Consider the following 19377-nt stretch of genomic DNA (forward strand, 5'->3'; position numbering starts at 1 on the left):
TTGCATGTAATCCTCAGACGTTTGCACAAACCCACAGGTTTTGAACCCAAAAGGAAATGGATCAAGTCAAAAGCGAGGCAAGAATGTCACTGAAACAGAAAATCTTCATTAAGAAAGAGGGAAGAAGAAGTGAGGCAGGGCTGAATTTTGAAAAGAAAAAGCCTGCATTTTGTTGAATTCAGTTATGAATGAATATTGTTTGAATTACACGAATTTGTTGCGTGAGAGATCGTGACCATTAGCACAGACACTTTATATATGAGCAGGGAGGGGCCTTTTCAGCTCATTGAGAGAGAAACGTTCTTTTCCACCATCAAATGGGTCTCCAGGTGAAGCCTTTCTTTCTTGTTGAAAATGGACAGCATTTAGACAACATTAGAACAGTTGTTCCCAAATGTCTACATTTCATAGACCAGAAACATTTCAGAATAAATTGTATAGGTCAATAGAATGGCCAGCTTTTTATCTTGTCAGGAAAATAAAGGTCATTTAAAAAGCACAAAACCAAAACAAGACAAAAAGCTACTGTCTATTCTCATCATGTCAGAAATAAAAAGACAGCCTAATAGCAAAAGCAATCAGAAGAAAAAACAAAGAGCAGAAAGGACATAACCTTATTTAAAAAGGTCATTTTAACTTGATGAAAAATCACTGCATCCTACATTTCTCATCCTGCCTCAAGAACAACAAGCGTCAGGGACCAGTCTCCAGGAACCACGAATGCTGCTGTATGTGGACCTTGAGGTCTTGCAGATAGCGGGTTAATTCTGAGCTGTGCAACCTGGAGCAAATTATTCAACTTTTCTGGGCTGCAGTTTCCTCCTGTTAGATGAGGATAACATCTGACTGTATTAATACTCGAGGGTTGCTGTTACCAAGTACCGCAAACTAGGTAGCTTAGAACAACAGAATGTATTGTCTCCGGGTTCTGGAGCCCAGAAGTCTGACATCAGAGTGTCAGCAAGGCCACAGTCCCTCTGAAGGTGCTAGAGCAGAGGTTCTCAACCTGTAGGTCGTGACCCCTTTGGGGGTCAAATGACCCTTTCACAGGGGTCGCCTAAGACCATCGGAAAACACATATATAATTACATATTTTTTTTTGTGATGAATCACTATGCTTTAATTATGTTCAATTTGTAACAATGAAAATATACCCTGCATATCAGATATTTACATGACGATTCATAACAGGAGCAAAATTACAGTTATGAAGTAGCAACGAAAATAATTTTATGGTTGGGGGTCACCACAACATGAGGAGCTGTATTAAAGGGTTGCGGCATTAGGAAGGTTGAGAACCACTGTGCTAGAAAATCGTCTGCTTCAGGCCTTTTGCCTGGCTCCCCTGGCTTGTGTCAGCATTAGTCCAGTCTTCACATGGCTTTCTCCCTGTGTGCATGTCTGTGTTCACATGTCCCCCTTTTATAAGGACACCAGTCATGGATTAGGGGCTCACTCTGTTTCAGCCTGACCTCTTCTTCTTGATAATTACATCTGCCACAAACCCATTTCCAAATAAATTCACATTCTGAGTGCAGGGGGGTTCTGAGGTATTGGGAGTTAGGACTGCAACATAGGAGTACTAGGCGGGATATAAGGTAACCCACACCGCTGACCAATCTCATGGAATTATGGGCATTGTTGTATCCAAGTCATTTATTGGAGAAGCTGAATATATTGTAAAGTACCAGGGTGTAATGTAAGGAGTGTTTTCTGTTCTTGGGTTATTTTTTAATCCATAATGTGTTTATTGGGATGATTCCCCCCGCTTGTCTTCATCCCGGAGCTGTGAGTGCTGCTTCCTTCTGAAGGAGCCCCCTCTGTCAGCCTTGCTTTCCCTCCTGTAGGCTGACAGAGCCAACACACAAACCCACAGCTTGTGCGTGGCCAAAGGCGGCGGTGATTTTACAGCATCCCGGGCCTTTCACGTCCATGAAGTGGGAACTAGGGCTCTGCTCCAGGCACTTCTTCTTGTGCCTCCTCTTTCCTTCTGCGGAGGGAGGAAGGAGGGCCTCAGCCAGAGGCATGTTGTCACGGGGAGGTCATCACCACCGGACTAAGGGACTAAAATGTCTCACTAAGTAGTCAAGAAATGGCCTTCGAACACGTTCATTTAGTAGTATTTTAAATAGCTATTATGTGGAAGACCCTGTTTGAGTACCATGGACAAAACAGACAAGAGCCCCGGCCTCATGAGCGTACATTGTCATGGGGGAAGCAAAAATTCATAAAATAAACAAATAATTGAATGTAAGTTTAAGTAGCGATAAGTACTGCTAAGTAAGAACAAAGTGCAGTAAGACAGTAGAGCATGCTGGAGGGATGGAGGATACTGTGCTCTGTGGGATGTCGGGGAGGTCTCCCTGGGGGACAGTGAGCAGATCCTGACTAGTGAGGAGCGAACCCTCGGTGAACGGGGAGCTGAAAGGGGCTGTGCAGGGAGTGACAAAGCCAGGGCTTGAACACAAGTCTGTGTGGTTCAGAACCTCTGATCTTTCTATAATTTCTCCTAAAGCCATTGTAAACCCGTCCGCTCGCTTTGCTCACCTGCTTTGGGCAGCTGATGTGAAGCTCTGCTTGGGAGAGGATGGTGTGTTTGAGTGCGGGCTGGGCCACCAGGCTGTCTGGAGTCGGTTCTAGCCCTGCCACTTAGCCGCTGTGGTCCTGCTGGGACTTGTCCACCTCTCCCTCTGAATCTCAGTTTCTTCACCTGCCTCCTAAGGATGTTTTGAAGGTTAAACGGGTCTAAGCACCTAGCACCCTGCCAGGCACATGGGAAGGGCTCGATAGTAGCTGTGGTTACTGAAAACAGGTTTGCTAGTGTTGATATCTGAAGAGGTGTTGCTGACCTGGAGAGAGGAAGCAGATAGCTCAGGCACTGCTCTTCCGCCCTGCAGCCTGCCTGTTGCTGCTTTCTGTCCACCGGTGACACTGTTTCTGCTTCCTGCATGCCTTCCTTTCTCAGGGCTTCTGTGCTCTAGAGGTCGCGTGGTCGGATAGACAGACACTGGTCCTGACATCAGAAGACCTGGGTTCGGGTTCAGCTCCAATCACACTTGGAAACTGTGTGACCTGAGCAAATTACTTTATCTCTCTCGCTGCAGGTTCCTCATCCGCACAGTGAGCAGGCTGATTGCATCCCTTGATCCCTGTGACCACTGGGCAAAGTCACTTAACTTCCCTGAGCTCTGCAGGCTCACATATACTGTAGCGCTGCTGCTACCTCCTGGTTGCGGGAGGCTCAGGAGGAGGGGAAGTGTTTGGTGTATTGTGACATGGTATGCAAATATGAGGGCTGATCTTTACAGGACTCTTCAGAGAATTAACCCTGAGTACGACACCCCGACACCTCGCTCCGGGTACATTTGAGATGCAGGGGCTTTCTTCCACATTTTGCCATCTTTGCCTGCCCCCCACTGGGTTGGGTGGATCCACCTTAACAAGGTATGGGGGAACACTAGGGAAAGATGGGGGTAGGGTTCCGTGGTGGGAAAGCATCTTATTGGTTAATGCAGGCACATCCCAAACCCCAATTACTGTATCCGCTTCTAAGGCTGATATATTTATCAGGATGAGTTACAAGGAAATATATGCACCCAGGGAGCGAGGATGCTACATGGTCACCCCCTGTGATGTAAAATATGAGAATCTAGGAGGGGCTGTTTTATAATTCATCAGGTTTCGCTAGTGAGTTCTGTCGGAGTCTTAGTTATAAAGGCAAGTGTGAACCGGACGGCAGACAGGAGAAACTGGCACCAAGGAGACAGGGAAGCTGCCTTTAGTGCCTCCTGCCTCCTCCCTGCTTTGTTCCAATAATTTTGCGCTCGGTAAGTTCCCTGGCTTTGCAGCTAATCGTGGTTGTTGTTGAATAAGCTTGGCAATTGAATCTGTATTTCGGAACATGCAGTGGCTGTCAGAAGTGTGTGTTTGTGCTGGGGCTTCTGACAAATTCCACAATTCTCTTTCATGAGCAAAATTAGCTTAAAAGATGAAACAAAACCCGACAAATCAATTATTCACCTTGATCCTTGGAAGGCTGCTTTCTTCGGTTGCTAAAGTTTCTCAGGTTTCATTCTGTCGGTTTCATTTGTTGGGTGAGCTTTGTCACGAAATTGTTTTTCTTAGCTGCCAAAAGGAGGTATGTACAGGGTGGTTTGTTCCTCCCCAACCCCCCCCTCCCTACCCTCCCCCGGGTTCGGTAAATCTTAAAACAGATAGTTTGCCTGGTAACCAGCTCCCACAGAGCTGAACCTGTGCACGGCAAGATTCAATTGCAATCTTTTGTGTGAACAGAACCGAGGGGTTGTGAATAATTGCCATTGTGGAGATTTTATTGTGAAACTCAGTATGGTGGTGGTAGTCTTTGCATTGTGCCAGGATGGGATCAGAATCCGAGATTTGCAGTTGGCATGCCTGTTGATGTGGGAGAGAGGGTGAAAAGAAAAGGCTGATCTGATCGCTATAGAAAGAGCTAGGCAGTGCACGGGCAGGACAGACAAATGCAGAAGGCATGACTTGTGTTTGTGTAACTTGGGACTGCTTTCTCTCATTCCCTTTCCCATTAATGATTACCTGCGGCTGCATTTCGGTCCTTATCTGGGTACGCTCCAGGGCTCCAGGTCCTGGCGTGAGGTCCTGGCTTCAGGCAGGGTGACCACTATCTCGGGGTCAGCTTGCTGTGGGAAGTCATTTCCTCCTCGGGATGAAAGAAGTGAAAGAAAGCTGTGCCTGCACGGACTCCTTTCTGCTGTGTTGTTTGCCTCTGTCCAAATCTCCTGGATACCAACAGCTTGACGTCCTTTTTTTTGGCAGTAACAGATTTAACTGTGGTGTCATATGGCATATTATATACAGGGAGGAATAGCAAGACATTTTTCTGACTGTTTCAAGTACGTCTGGCTTGTTGACATTTGCTTTCTTTCACTGGCAAGGAGCTCCTGTCTTCCGAACCCGTAACTGTCTGCCCAGCGCGTTTACCTTACACATAATTGCACTTTCTCTGTGGCGGTAGCAGCTGTACCTCTGACAGGAACATTCTCTTTATCCGCAAGAGTAGCAACTCATTTTAGCATCTCTTTGGAGGGAGGGGGGCGGGAATGTCTGCTTTTTATTTTTTTTCCACCAGAGACTTAGCTCGCTCTTTGCTTTCTCCAGGTAAATATTTTGGTCATCACTACACTACACTTCCCATCAAGTTATTTCTCCTTTCCTGCTATACTTTCCGATTGCTTCAAAACTTGGCAAATTGGGAATATGGGATATATCTTTTTCCAGGAACACATTTTTTCAGGCATATTTCTTCTGTCCACAAATAGCTTTTCCATATTTTCCATTTCCCTGAATAAGTTCTGTTTCAAGAGCAGAGGAGTGATATATTGTGGTTGGCACTCAGAGGTGTGTAACCTGAGACTCGGTTTCTATTCTACAGCAGTTGCCCCACAAGGGCTCTGTAAAATGTCTTTCTTGTCTTATGTTCAGCTCAAAGCCTCTGGGCTACAGCAAGGATGATTGAGGTAGGAAATCAGCAAAGCATCGCAGGTTTAACCCCACATCTGCATTTGATAGTCCTGCCAGCCCAGGATACACAGCTGAAGATTCCCTAAAAATGTTAATACATTTTGATGCCAAGAACAATGTAGTTGTAAGTACCTTCGCGATGTACTATACCTGGGATTTTATTGTATCACATGTTTAAAGAACATATGCCAGAGCCTGTGGTTTATTTCACAGCAGTGCCTGGTTTTTGAGTCAGAGTGGTCTTCTGGAGAAATAAACCAATGTACCAATTTCAATAAACTGAGTTGCTTCTTGCTCAGTGGTGGTTTTCCCATCTTCTCCACCCACCGAGAATCACTCTATAGCAACAGAAGAAAATTTAGCATGAGTTATTCTCAATTAAGTTTACAGCGAGGCGAATAGGAACGGCGATAAGCACCTTCTGAGAAAGCACATACACACGCAGAAACATGTCTCTCAAAAAGGATTAAAAGTCAAAGAAGCACTAGCACGCTGCCTACGTGACACTTGTAATTTTCTTTGACAGAGGTGGCGTGGCGGGGGGGGGGGGGGTGGAGAAGGGGAGAGGGGAGGTTTGTTCTGAGCCCTGGCTCCCCCCGTGCTCAATGGGAAGGGCAGGGCTTTTCGTCCCTGTGGTCTTCATCTCACTCTCCTCATCTGTAAAATGGGGGAGGGGGCGTTAGGAAGATCTCACCAGATAAATGACAAAGGCTACACTGTTTGGCACAAAGGGGATCCAGAAAAGGTAGTCGTTAATGTTATAAGTTGAATTTTGTAAAATAACTGAACTCATTCTGATGTTAGTTTTGAAAGAAATATGACACAGGAAGATTATATAAATTTTTTTCTTGTTAGCAAGATATACTTCCTACAGCTAGATAATTCTTCTTGTGTTTGTTTTTTATTTGGGAAACCTAGTAAATACATAATTGTTGCCTTTCAGCTTCATTTTCAACTAATTTTTAGAATGGCATCCGGAGTCCTTACATAATTATTCAAAGAATAGTCTGGATTTCAAAAAGGGAGCCTGAAAATAAGTTTATGCCAAAACATATATCATAGCCTTCTAAGTTATTTCTAAACAATAATTTGCCCTAACCCCGGCCCTGACATTGCATTAAAGTACCCGGTGACATACATCATTTATTACATTCCGGGTGTCGCACTGAATGTTTGCACATGCATTTTTGTCATTTAATGCTCATCACAGCCCTATCAAATAGGTTCTCTGCTTCCCACTATCAAGTGAGGAAACAAGATTAGAGAACATTTGCCTAAATACTCCTAATTTAAGTAGACATATGGCAGTGCTGGAAATTGAACTCATACCCGTGTGATTCCAGAATCGACACTATAACCACTGCGGTGCAGTTCTCCAGTAGGATTGCCCGGCTCTACCTGATTCCATTTGGGGACCTTGGTCCTATATCTGCTTTGATTCTTCTCCCCACATATTTAACCTCTATCCGGGTTTACGGAGTATAAAAAATTAAGGTAAGGATTTTGTTTGTTCTCATTTTTGAGCTGTGCCAATCCAGATCACATTTTCCTGAGCCATCTTTGTAATTATCACCAAATTGTACAATCAAGTATGAAAAGACATGAAATTATGAACAGTCATAAGCCTAGCAGATTCCAGATAAAATCTAAAAGTTACCTTGAATCAGCACTTGCCCTTAGACCTGGGCAACTTCCCTCTGTGCCTCTCTGGCTCTAGAGGAGTCTGCGAGCCAAGCGGCGGGCACATTTGGATCTTGCTCTCTAGGGCCCCAGAATGTCTTCCCCGAACAATCCAGAGCCCACTTCCCCAAGTTGTATGTGTGCCCACTTCTGGGTATGGAGGGGAAACTGAGAGGCTGCTCTTTGCATGGCGTTGGATCATCAGTACTACCGGGAGTTGGGATGTTCACACATCTGCATGAAAGGCTTTTTGTGGTGTAGGAAGGAACTATGGCAGAGAAAAGGGGCGGCCCAGATCTGGGATCTCCACTTGTGTTTTTGCTCTGAGCCTCTCAAATGTTAGAGACAGCCCTACCCTGCATTCAGTAGTGTTTACTTGTATCTTATAGTAGTGACGCTAAAATTTCAGTAGGCTGGATTTGTATGGTTTTTGGTTGTTTTTGCTTTTGACCTTTCCCCATTAAGCTAAAAGAAAGTATTTGGGGAGAAAAAATGGTCAAAGCTACAAAGATCTCAGACTAAAAGCATTTTGGAATTGATAGCAGCCAGATTCATTAAGACTAGATAGACATTAGCCCTTTTTCCAGGTCAGAAGCATAGACCGACAGTGGTGATCTTAGGGTCAGCTTGATTCAAACTCTCCGCCATTTGTCTTTTATGCCATTTGAATGTATAATTGCTCAGAGAGACCACTGCTACTTCCAGGTGCCCTTTTCTTATCTCTAGCATTAAATTGCAGTTGTAGCCCTGAGTGCTAAGGACTAATGGGAGGCTGCTTGAAGGATCCCAGTGGGACTTGGCCTTACAGGCTGGTATGAAAAGCAGAGATGGCAACCAGTGGCTTCGTGTGGCCTTCCGTCATTATTACAGCCCCTTCTTCTGTCCAACGCTTCATTCTCCCAATGGTTCCTTTCATCTATTGTATTGGAGACAAAGACCCACCTAAGGAGAACTAACAGCCAAGAGTTCCAGGCAGCAAAACCTCTGCAATTACTAAGAATCTTGAGATTTGGGGGAGTTCTTAGTTTTTTATTTATTTATTTTTAAAGCAGTGAAAGATGTTATGCACTTAACAGGGTGATTTTTGTTTTTGTTTTTGTCATTCTTAGCTTCATAAAGTAGTTTTCTAAATGAAAAGGCACAATGCATTTTGGAAAATATTCCCTATCACCAAGTCTTGCAACCTTGCTTTCTTTAGCTGTAAACCAAGTTTTGTAATTCCTGTCTCAGAGCTGTTAGGAAGATGTAAGTGAGGTAATTCATATCCCAGTAAATAGCTATTCTGCCATCCATGTGAAAACACCTGACACAGTATGTAGCACGTAGTGTGTCTACATTAAATGTTCAATCTGAAAATATGGCAGTTAAAATGATGACTCTGTGATGACTAAGGTGTGAGGCACATTTATTTTGCCAACCAGAGGTGGTAGTTTAGACGGTACATGGAGATAAAACCAAACACAAATAGTACAAAATAAAGCATATTTAACCCCTGCATTGAAAAGTCATAATAGTGAATGTCTTGGGTGGTGGTAATCCCATTCATATTTTTACTTTCTTTTTTATGTTTTATGTATCTTTGGAACTTTTATAATGAACATGTATTATTTATATAATTAGAAAAGAGAAGAAAAATATTTATACGGAATTGGATTTGAATAGTTTTGTGTATGTTGTAGATATCGAATTCTTTAAGAAAAGTCAAGTCAAACAATAAAGCATACTTGGGAGAGATGTTTGTGGTCTAAACAATACAGATTAGCTTGTTTTGTTTTATATTAGTTTGTCTATTACGAATCATTTATTAAGCATAGAAGTTCTGCTAGGTGCTGATTTTACAAAAATGAAAAATCATAGTACTACAACCCAAGGAGTTTATAATCCAAGAGAAATGAACGCATGGGCCCACAATTCTAACACTGTGATTCCTGCTGGGCCAGGAGCAGCCAAGGTTGCTTTCTATTCCAAGTAACAGAAAACATGACTCAAGCCGATTTGCTCAACAAAGGGAATGTATTGGTGATTGTAACCTGAAAGTACAGCAGTAAAGCCCATTTCAAGAGGTCTGACCCCTTAGCTCACAAGGTGGTCAAGAAAAGTGTTTGTTTTTTCCTTTGGTTTTGTCACGCTGCCTGTCCTGGTATTCACTGCACCTTAAGGCTAACTGCCCTCATGGCTCCAGGATGGTTGTCAATGGCTCCTGGGAAACTTGTTTTCTTAGTCACATACAACCAGAAAGAGATCCTGAGAATGGTCCCTAACATCTACTTTGGACTAGCTTACTCATGGTTCTAAAACTGAGCCACCAGCTACATTCTGAAGTTGAAACAATAAAGACAGCCTCTCCATGACCTCATGAGTTCCTAAACAAAGCCTGGCAGCTGTTGCTGTTAGGAAGGGATGGTGGCGTGATGGAGGCTTGCACAAAATCCAACAGCCACCCTCAACTTCTGATAGGTACAATGCATAATGTACAAAAATGTCCAGAGGAGTTAGTCCATAACATAATGGAGAAAAGGTAAGCATTTAATGCTGCATGTTCTTAAATGGACTTCCATGATGAGTAGGGGTTTGCCAAGAGATAAGAGAGGGAAAGGTTTTGAGATAGAGAACAAAGCTCTCTGCAGTCACAAAAACTAACCAGATAATGGTTCGCCTCTCAGCCTATCTTTACATTGGCACTATTGCAAAGGTTACCAGACAAAGCCATCGGGTATTAATTAAGTGAAAGCCTAACCTATCGGTCTTACCAAAACCTGCTCTCGATGGCAATTGGGTTTCAAGCTAAACCATGGGCCAATGGTCTTATTTTTTAAAGTACAGATAGGGAGTCAATTCAATATAACCTTAAAATTTTTGTCCCCCTGGTTCAAAATTATAGTATTTTAGAGCTAGACCATACCATTGTCATCTTTTCCTCTCTCTTTATTTTTGCTTCTCATGAAACTTGTTCAAGAAGGTTAATGACGCACCTGATTCCTCAAATTTAGTTGAATTTTTATGCCATAAAATTTATGATGCTAAAAAAGAGGTATCAGACAAACAGGGATACTTTTGACTAGATGTGCTTGCTGTTGTATAGTGTATATCATATTGGAAATGAAATAGACTAGAATAAAATATTTTTAGCCAAATATCAATGTTGCATAGAAGCATTAGACCTGACTTGGTGTCTGTGTGGTTCACAGTTTATATAATTTATCTGTCCCTAGCCTTAGGTAATAGTCACCTTTTCTTCCCATTGAGAAAGTAAAATACCTCCTGGATATGGTTGTCCTGGATGGCTTGATAACAGTTTTCACTAAAACTCCTGACTCCAAATTTAATTAGCTGTATTTTGGATTGTTTTCCCAGTTTTGCAGCCTAGAAGAGGACATGAAAATACTATTATTTACTCTCTACAGGGAAAGTGCTTATACTGCTCATGATTTCCTGGCAGTCAAATGCAATCATACATTTTTATTTTTTTTTTTACTCATGAAGCTTGTCTCAATGTTCTCAACCTACGTACCTAATAAGCATACTCCTAAGTACTCATTTGTCTAGCTTCTTTTCAAAGAACACTCAATAATGGTAATAACTGGGATCAAAGTGTATTTCCTCTTGCCATTTGCTTCTGGTGCAGCAAATCTGTTCAGAAAACATGCAGCCAGGCATGGGCAAGTGTTCCCAGCCCAGCTGTGCGAGTAAGGAACCTCTGGCTTACTCAGAAAACCTGCTTGAGTGAGACAAGGCTGCAGCGACCAGGTAGGAAATGCTCCCCAAGGCACTGGTTTCTTCCTCTTCAAATTAGACAGCTCTTCAGTGCAGAGAAAGAAGCAACTAAATATAGTGGAAGGGTGATGGGTAAGCGCATATGTCATCCCACCATTTATAGGTGCCATTATCCCCTGGCAAAACGTCACTTCCTCAGAACACAAACCAGATAAACTCCTTTTTGAGTTGTTTTGAGATTTCCTTATACAAGGAGAGGAAAAGTCAGAGCAATTCTTTGTCTGGATTTCTCATCTCATCAGCAAATGTTTTGTGTTCCTGACAAATAGGAGATGCCAAAGAGGTATCAAGGAGACCAGTACTGATATTCAGGCTCCATACAATACTCCTGGCTCTTCAACCATTGAAATACAGTAGCTCCCCCCGCCGCCCCCCATATCTGTGAGGGATATGCTCCAAGACCCCCAGTGGATTTCTAAATCTACATGTAGTACCAAATCCTATATATACTATATATATATTTATTTACATACTTATACTTTACAGCTTCTCTTTGACCTCTCTGAATTGCTAGCATCACTACTCTTGCACTTGAGACCATTATTAAGTAAAACTAGAGGCCCGGTGCACAAAAATTTGTGCACTCGGGGGGGAGGGGGGGTCCCTCGGCCCAGCCTGTGCCCTCTCGCAGTCTGGGACCCCTCGGGAGATAATGACCTGCTGGCTTAGGCCTGCTCCCGGGTGGCAGAGGGCAGGCCCAATCCCTAGGTGCAGCCCCTGGTCGGGCTCAGAGCAGGGCCGATTGGGGAGTTGGGGCACCTTCCCCTGTCATGCACAGAGCAGGGCGGATCGGGAGGTTGCGATGCCACCCTCAGTCATGCTCAGGGTAGGGCCGATTGGGGGGTTGGGGCACCGCCCCCTGTCACACTCAAGGCAGGGTCGATGGGGAGGTTGTGGCGCCACCCCCTGTCACTCACAGAGCAGGGCCAATCAGGGGGTTGGGGCTCTGCCCCTTGTCATGCACAGAGAAGGGCGGATCAGGGGGTTGGGGCGCCACCCTCTATCACCCACAGAGCGGGGCTGATCAGGGAGTTGGGGTGCCGCCACTGTCACACTCAGGGCAGGGCCGATGGGGAGGTTATGGCTCTATCTCATCACACACAGAGCAGAGCCCATGGGGTGTGAGGGTTGGGGCGCCGCCCTCTATCACCCACAAAGCAGGGCTGATCAGGGGGTTGGGGCACCGCCACTGTCACACTCAGGGCAGGGCCGATGGGGAGGTTATGGCTCTACCCCGTCACACACAGAGTAGGGCCTGTGGGGTGGGGGGGTTGGGGCGCTGCACCCTGTCACACACAGAGCCACAGGGTGATCAGGGGGTTGGGGCGCTTTCCCCTGTCAGGAACAGAGCAGGGCCGATAGGGAGGTTGTGGCCCCGCCCCCTGTCACACACAGAGCCGCAGGGCGATCAGGGGGTTTGGGCGCTGCCCCCTGTCACGCTGATCCCGGTGCCGGAAGGCCTCGTGACTCCGCTGATCCCGGTGCTGGGAGGCATATTACCCTTTTACTATATAGAATAGAGGCCTGGTGCATGGGTGGGGGCTGGCTGGTTTGCCCTGAAGGGTGTCCTGGATCAGGGTGGGGGTCCCCACTGGGGTGCCTGGCCAGCCTGGATGAGGGGATGATGGCTGTTTGCAGCTGGTCACACACCCTTCAGGGTGGGGGTCCCCACTGGGGTGCCTGGCCAGTCTGGGTGAGGGGCTGAGTGCTGTTTTCAGGCTGGAACTGAAGCCCCCAACTGCTCCTTTTTTCTTTTTTTCTTTTTTATTCTGGGCCAGCTTTAGCTCTGAGGCTTGGCTCCAGCTCTGAGGCCTCAGCTGCTGAAAGCAGGTATCTGGTTTGTTTCAGTTCTATAATCGAAACTCTGTATCAACTCCAGCTCTGAGATCCCGGGCTCACTGAAAGCAGGTTTCTGGGGGTTTTTTTCGCTTCTATATTTGTTACAATGTTCAAACTGCAGGCTCAGAGGCCGGCAAGGCAGGCGGGAACGTTGGAGTCCTCCGTCACTGAAGCAAGCAAGCCTCATGTTCAGTTTAAGCTGCCTGGCTGCCGGCCGCCATCTTGGCTGGCAGTTAATTTGCATATCACCCTGATTAGCCAATGGGAAGGGTAGCGGTTGTACGCCAATTACCATGTTTCTCTTTTATTAGATAGGATAAGGGTTATGAGAATACAGGCACTGCATATTATGCCAGGTAATCTGATAAAGGCTGCTGAGTGACTAACAGGCGAGTAGCGCATACAGCGTGGATATGATGACCAAATGGATGATTCATGTCCTGGGTGGGTCAGAGTGAAATGGAGCAGGACAGCATGAGATTTCATCACGCTTCCCAGAATGGTGCACGATTTAAAACGTATGAATTGTTTATTTCTGGAATTTCCCATTTAATAGTTTCAGACTGAGATTGACCGCAGGTAATATAAACCACAGGTAGCAAACCACAGAAAGTGAACCTGCGGATAAGGGGGGACTACAGTACTTAAGTTCTTGTTGGTAAATCGCTTCTACCCTGGGCTCTGAGCTGATTCACATCACCTCCCAACCACAGTCCCTTTCTCGGGTCTTTTTCACATCTCCAACCAAGATCCAGCAAGTAAAGAGCCAACTGCTTACAGATTAAATCAAGAGTTAATGCCGGTCACAGCTAAGTTGCTAAATATTTTGACAGCACTTCTGTGTAAGACCCACCTTATTTAAAAACAAAAACAAAAAACTTATGGCTACATTGTGGAGAATAACATTCAGATTCAGAAGCAATGTATCATTAAGTGCTAAGTTGTTTGACACCCTGTAAATTTTTTAAGAGTAGTAAAGGAGATATTATTTGAGATTGTCTGGAAAGATTGATCAGGGATTTGGATAGTACATGAATGAAGGACAGGGCAGAAAGTACAATTTTTTAAAATGCATTTAACACATAATAACTAAATCTCCCATTTATTACTGCCACTGTGTGCACAGTACCTTGCACACAGGATCTCGTGTACCTCTCATAATAGCACTGGGAAGAAGAAGAACATAAGGCTTGATCACACAGTTAGGAAGTGGCAGGACAGTCCATGTGTCATCCTCTCTTGCTCATTATGTGCAAGACACTGTAGGTGCTGGCATGGTGAACATGAAGATGTATTTTCTGCTTGCAATGGCCAAAAGTGAACTCAAGGAAATATTGACAGCCCTTAAGTGAATGAGAGAGTATTCTTGGGCCTTCCACAATTGAGAGCATCATTTTAAAATATGACTGGGTAATACATTTTTATATTGCTCCCTTCAGTTGCTTCAATAGCAATATAAAATGTAGGTGAGCCACAGGGAACCAGCTAAACTCATTATAATTTGATTTTCTAATCTTCCAGTGTTAGTCTTCTTATAACCTTTGCATAACATAGGACCATTACAAAAAGCAATAAAGCACATGACCAAAGTGTTTAGCCTACTGACAAAGTCTTGCTTTCCATCTCTAAGTGGATATTGAAAAAGCAAGACTATTTAGTAATGATTTGGTATTAAATCTAACTTTTTCTAATTCTGCTTTCCAGCTTATGCCTTATACAAAAATAAGCATGTGTTTGCTATGACTAAACTATATGGGAAAGCGTACCTTTATGGGCCAGCATATGGCATCACTACCTTTCTTGCCAAAATACCTCCCAGTGAGTCTTTTGAGAGCAGAGATTTGATTTCATTTATCCTTGTGTAATCAGCATCTAGCATGATTAATTGACAGACACCAAATTATATATCCTTCAAGGGAAGATGGAGACAATGTGAGATTGAGAATTTGGGGAATAATTTATGGAGATGAACCTTGAAGTTGATACAGACATTAACTAGATATGCGGAAAAGGGCATTGTAAGGAGATAGTGTATACTGAGCAGTGTTTCTAAAATAAGAATGATCACAGAGTTTTATGTCTAAGGAAAGAAAAGAGGCCTCAATGCCTTAACATATTTTTACTCCTGTCTACCCATTTTTCTGAATTTCTTTTCCTACTCCCTGTCCTTTGTCTTATCTGCTGCTCATCCTTTAAAATTCAGATTTCTTCAACAAATAAGAAGGAAAAAAAGACAGAGGGAGGTCCTTAAAAGGCAAATTAACTAATTGTAACTCATAAACCTTATTGCATCCAAATCCAAACAAACTGAAAAAAAATTTCATGACATGCATGAGACAGTTGGAAATTTGAATATCAACTGGATATTGGATGACAGATTATTGGTCATATTTTAGATGTGATAATGGTATTATGGTAATGTTAAAAATAGATTCTTTTAGAAATACACACTATCATTCACAGATGAAATGATTTTCATCAAAATAATACAGGAGAGGGAAAATGAATAGGCGTATAGCTTAACTAAGAAATAAATAAGCATTATTACTATTATTAGTAGTAGTAAGGACAGAGATTTTTTTCTTTCTCCCATTGACAGGCCCGTAGGAGGGACACAATAATACTGGATAGAAGACAAAAAAAAATAAGGGAGTGGATACAGACCTCCAAGTTCCACATCACAGAGCATGATTCAAGCAGTGGGCTCCCCTTCATTTCTTTAACTTTCGTCTAATTCTTAAGAAACAAATCTCAATTCATGTTCTATGTACAAAACAGTATTTGCTCATAACTGAAGGCCAGGAATGCAGCAGCCTGATTACAACTAGATAATTAACACATTTGCATGTAATGTTCATGGAGGGCCAGGTTGTGAGGCCATATCCATAATGAGTGCAAGACAGCATTGCTCCAAACCTATGTAGTTGTCATAGAGATAAGGAAAATATAAAGAAAAACATATTCCTTGCATTGAAAAAACACCTTTTGGTTAAATTATGGTATCTGAACCTAATTTTTTCATGTAAACTTACAAAACATCAATGTCCATATTACAGTCTTATAAACACTCCTTTGGTCCTTTGCAGGAGTTTATTCTGTACCAATGAAAATTACAGCTCCGGGAAGTAGGGAATGGGAAGAACTGGAGGGGACTTTGCCAAGTGATTTAGTCAATGCTCTTGCCTTCGATCCAAACTATGCTGAAGTCGCCATGACAAACAAAAATCTGATTCATTTGTATTGCTTTAAGATTTTCATCAGATCACATCTTAGTAGTATATGCCTATTGGAAATATTAAGTTACTTATATTGCCACATTTTTTTTCTCTAAAAAGTGTTTGGGCATGTATGTGTTAACAATAGAAAGGAATCCATCTGTCCCTCAGAATTCTTAGGTAGTTACTCACCCAGGAGTAATCTAATGAGATGAACTTGTTAAAACATGCATGATATCCCCTTATCCCCTGGAGAACCTGTTTCATAGATTAGATGGAATTTGCTGGAGGTTTTAAATGAAATGTTTTCATCTATGACAACCAAACTTAGAATTTCACAATTATGGGCCTGTGACAGAGCCCAAAGGGATTTCTTTCCTTCTGTGGTTATGGATATACTTTCTGATACTAAATAACAACTAAGGACGATGTATACCAAGACCTATCACACTTCCCAATATTCAGTATTGAGTGTCCAGCTACAGAGCCTTCAGGGGAGTGGTTTTGTTATTGTTGTTTTCCAGAATCTAGCACAGGCCTGAAAAGAGTAGGCACTCAGTAAATGTTCGATGGCCTTTCCTCCTGCTTTCACCTTCTCCCAAGGGTGTTATCATCCACCACACCACCGAGCATCCACTGTATTTGTGATGTTTAGGACAAGCCCAGGAGTGATAAAAGCACAGAAGCTGAAGAAGGTTATACAGATTTTGACAAGGCCATTGGTAATGTCTTATCTCTAATCTTCCTTGAGGTTGATTGGATGTTAACTGGTTGCTGACTTCAGCAGCAGGATAAGCTGGTTGGGTTAGGGAGATGGGCTATTACATGCACCAAAGTGTACATCATTGCCCCGAGAGTTGAGAGGCCAATAAATTTAAAGAATTGCTATAAGGTTTAACTTTGTGTGTGTGTGTGTGTGTGTGTGTGTGTGTGTGTGTGTGTGTGTGTGTGTTTATCATCTACATAGAATTCTTTCACCATTTGAATCAAGACTTGCTTTTGAACTGTTTTTCCCTATTAAAGCCGTTTTCCCTATTGAAAATCTTCTATTGGCTTGCCTTAATGGAGAATTCCAAGTATTTGTTCTCTCATTCCTTTGTTCAGTTAATCATAAGATATTCATTTAGTGCTTACTTTGTTTAGCACTATTCTGAGTGCTGAGAAATATATGATAGCTTTTTAAATTTACTTGGTAACCATTTTTTGTTCCTTTATTTTCAAGGTTGGAATGATTATTTGTCTCTCGCTCAGTGTCAGGGCATAAATATACTTGTGGGGCCTTCACAATGGGGTTAAGAGAAATAAAGGGCCAACATTAAATTTGAAAATCATAAGCCATTATGTTAAGGTACAAATCATATTCTGTTTTTAGTTAAGTGGGTTTAAGTTTGAAGGGCCAGGGGATCATTCTATTTATAAATGGGTTGCAGCCTTCTGTGGGCCTTACTTGCATATTGCATATCTATAATATATGCATACATCTGGCATAGAAATGTACATGTCAAAAGGGATACACATACATATATGCATGAAGAACAAGTGCACTTCCCAAGGGTCACAGTGGCATGGAATGTTTCTTCATAGATTTCTCAACTGAAGCATAAAACCAATTTGCTTTATACATGGACTTCCGAAATGAAAAGTTACTGCCAGAGGCAAGAATATTATTTTATGGTGAGTTAATATGAATGAATAATTTGAATGAGTTTGAACAAAGGGCAGGAGTCCATGACTCGAAGGGCCACATCTGTTTGCCCACCACTCTGTTCCCAGGACCTAACACCCTGCCTGGCTCTATAAGGCATTCAGTGACTAAGCAGGTCAATTAATACAAGTTCGGAATTGGGAAAATATTCTAATAGAGCATGGTGATGGGCCAGACATTTATTTGTACAGGGAATGAAAAAGAAATCTTGGCTTTCTGGAGATTTAATTAAACTCAGCGAACATGTCTTGTAAGTTCTGCCAGGGATCAGAGATTTGGTGCTGAGTGAAACAGGTCCCTAAGCTTTAGAAGCACTCAGTCTTGTAGAAAGACAAATATACGGTATGTACACAATTTTACTTCAATTTTATTATTTAATTTATAATATCAGGATATAAAAATAATTATATTATTGTTAACAAAATAGAGAGGTAACCCAGGTAAAGGAATGATTACCTATACTTAGAGGAACTAGAGCAGCGGTTCTCAACCTGTGGGTTGCTACCCCTTTGGCGGTCGGACGACCCTTTCACAGGGGTCGCCTAAGACCATCCTGCATATCAGATATTTACATTACGATTCATAACAGTAGCAACATTACAATTATGAAGTAGCAACAAAAATAATTTTATGGTTGGGTCACAACATGAGGAACTGTATTTAAAGGGCCAGAAGGTTGAGAACCACTGAACTAGAGAAAGTTTCTCTGAAAGGAATGTCTCCACAGTACTTTAAAGAACTAAAGGACCAAGAATATCTGAGGTAGAGTAAGCAGTCTATACAAAGGCACAGAGAGATAAAACAACAAGGTGTGTTCTGAGACTCTATAGGTTCGTGTCCCTATCCAATAAATTGTGTTAGCAGTTCAGAGACAAGTAGGTGAGACTAGAAAGGGAAAGTTGGAAATGGATTTTCTATTCCTACATTTTTACAAGTTGACTATTGGATGTTTCTATAAATGTGTCATCAAAAGGCCCTCTACTCTACCTTCTTTCTATGAAAATCCTACCATGCTTCAATGCCCACCACATGTGTGATGCCTGCTATGACCAGTGCTATCTATCTAAATATCTTGTTCCATGGACTTCAGCTTGAGCTTCATCATTCTGGTTTTGAATTTCATCTCCCCATGAGACGGTGAAGTGAGTGGGAGACTTGTTTGTCCTCTAACTTTGATTTCTGAGCATGCCTAACAGTGAATCCTAAACCAAACAGAAGGAAAAAGCATCACTAATTTCTCTAGCATGGATCCTAAAAATTTTGGATTAGTTGGTTGTAATTTTGGACCACCTGCCATGCTGTCAACTCTATATTCTGATAACAAGTTTTTGTGAAGACCACAATGTCCTTTTTAAGATATGTGCTGGGCTCTAGGAAACTAAAATTCAATCTAAACTTCAGGATTGACAGAAATGAAAACATATGAACTAGAGAATGTATCAACACCATACTAGCTCCGTGTCCACCATCCTCCAGCAAAGCACATTTTTCTGAATGTCATATCCTTAGATAGTAATATGTGTACTTAGGACAGACTTTGAATATCACCTTTAAATGGCAATAATTCTATTTCAAAGAGCAAATGAGTGAAAAATGCACTTGAAAACTCATTAGATGAATTGAGGAAAGGTGATCTAATCTTTAATG

At 42.6% G+C, this 19377-nt stretch overlaps 1 protein-coding gene across 14 annotated transcripts in view; it reads left to right on the forward strand.

The window, feature by feature from the left end:
* DLG2 (discs large MAGUK scaffold protein 2) overlaps positions 1-19377 on the forward strand; it is a 1392511-nt gene that overhangs the window by 1178325 nt on the left and 194809 nt on the right. The window contains exons 1-2 of one of the 14 annotated variants that reach the window (XM_036324804.1): positions 3561-3827; positions 6861-7011. The exons of 11 other annotated variants lie outside the window; for them this stretch is intronic. The gene's annotated coding sequence lies outside the window, so the exon portion shown is untranslated. Of the gene's footprint in view, positions 1-3315; positions 3445-3560; positions 3828-6860; positions 7012-19377 lie in introns of those variants that run through there. 2 more of the 14 variants (XM_036324803.1, XM_036324802.1) reach the window with 2 other exon arrangements.

The sequence above is a fragment of the Myotis myotis genome, unplaced genomic scaffold (assembly GCF_014108235.1).
Source record: "Myotis myotis isolate mMyoMyo1 unplaced genomic scaffold, mMyoMyo1.p scaffold_m19_p_10, whole genome shotgun sequence".
Classification (NCBI taxonomy): domain Eukaryota; kingdom Metazoa; phylum Chordata; class Mammalia; order Chiroptera; family Vespertilionidae; genus Myotis; species Myotis myotis.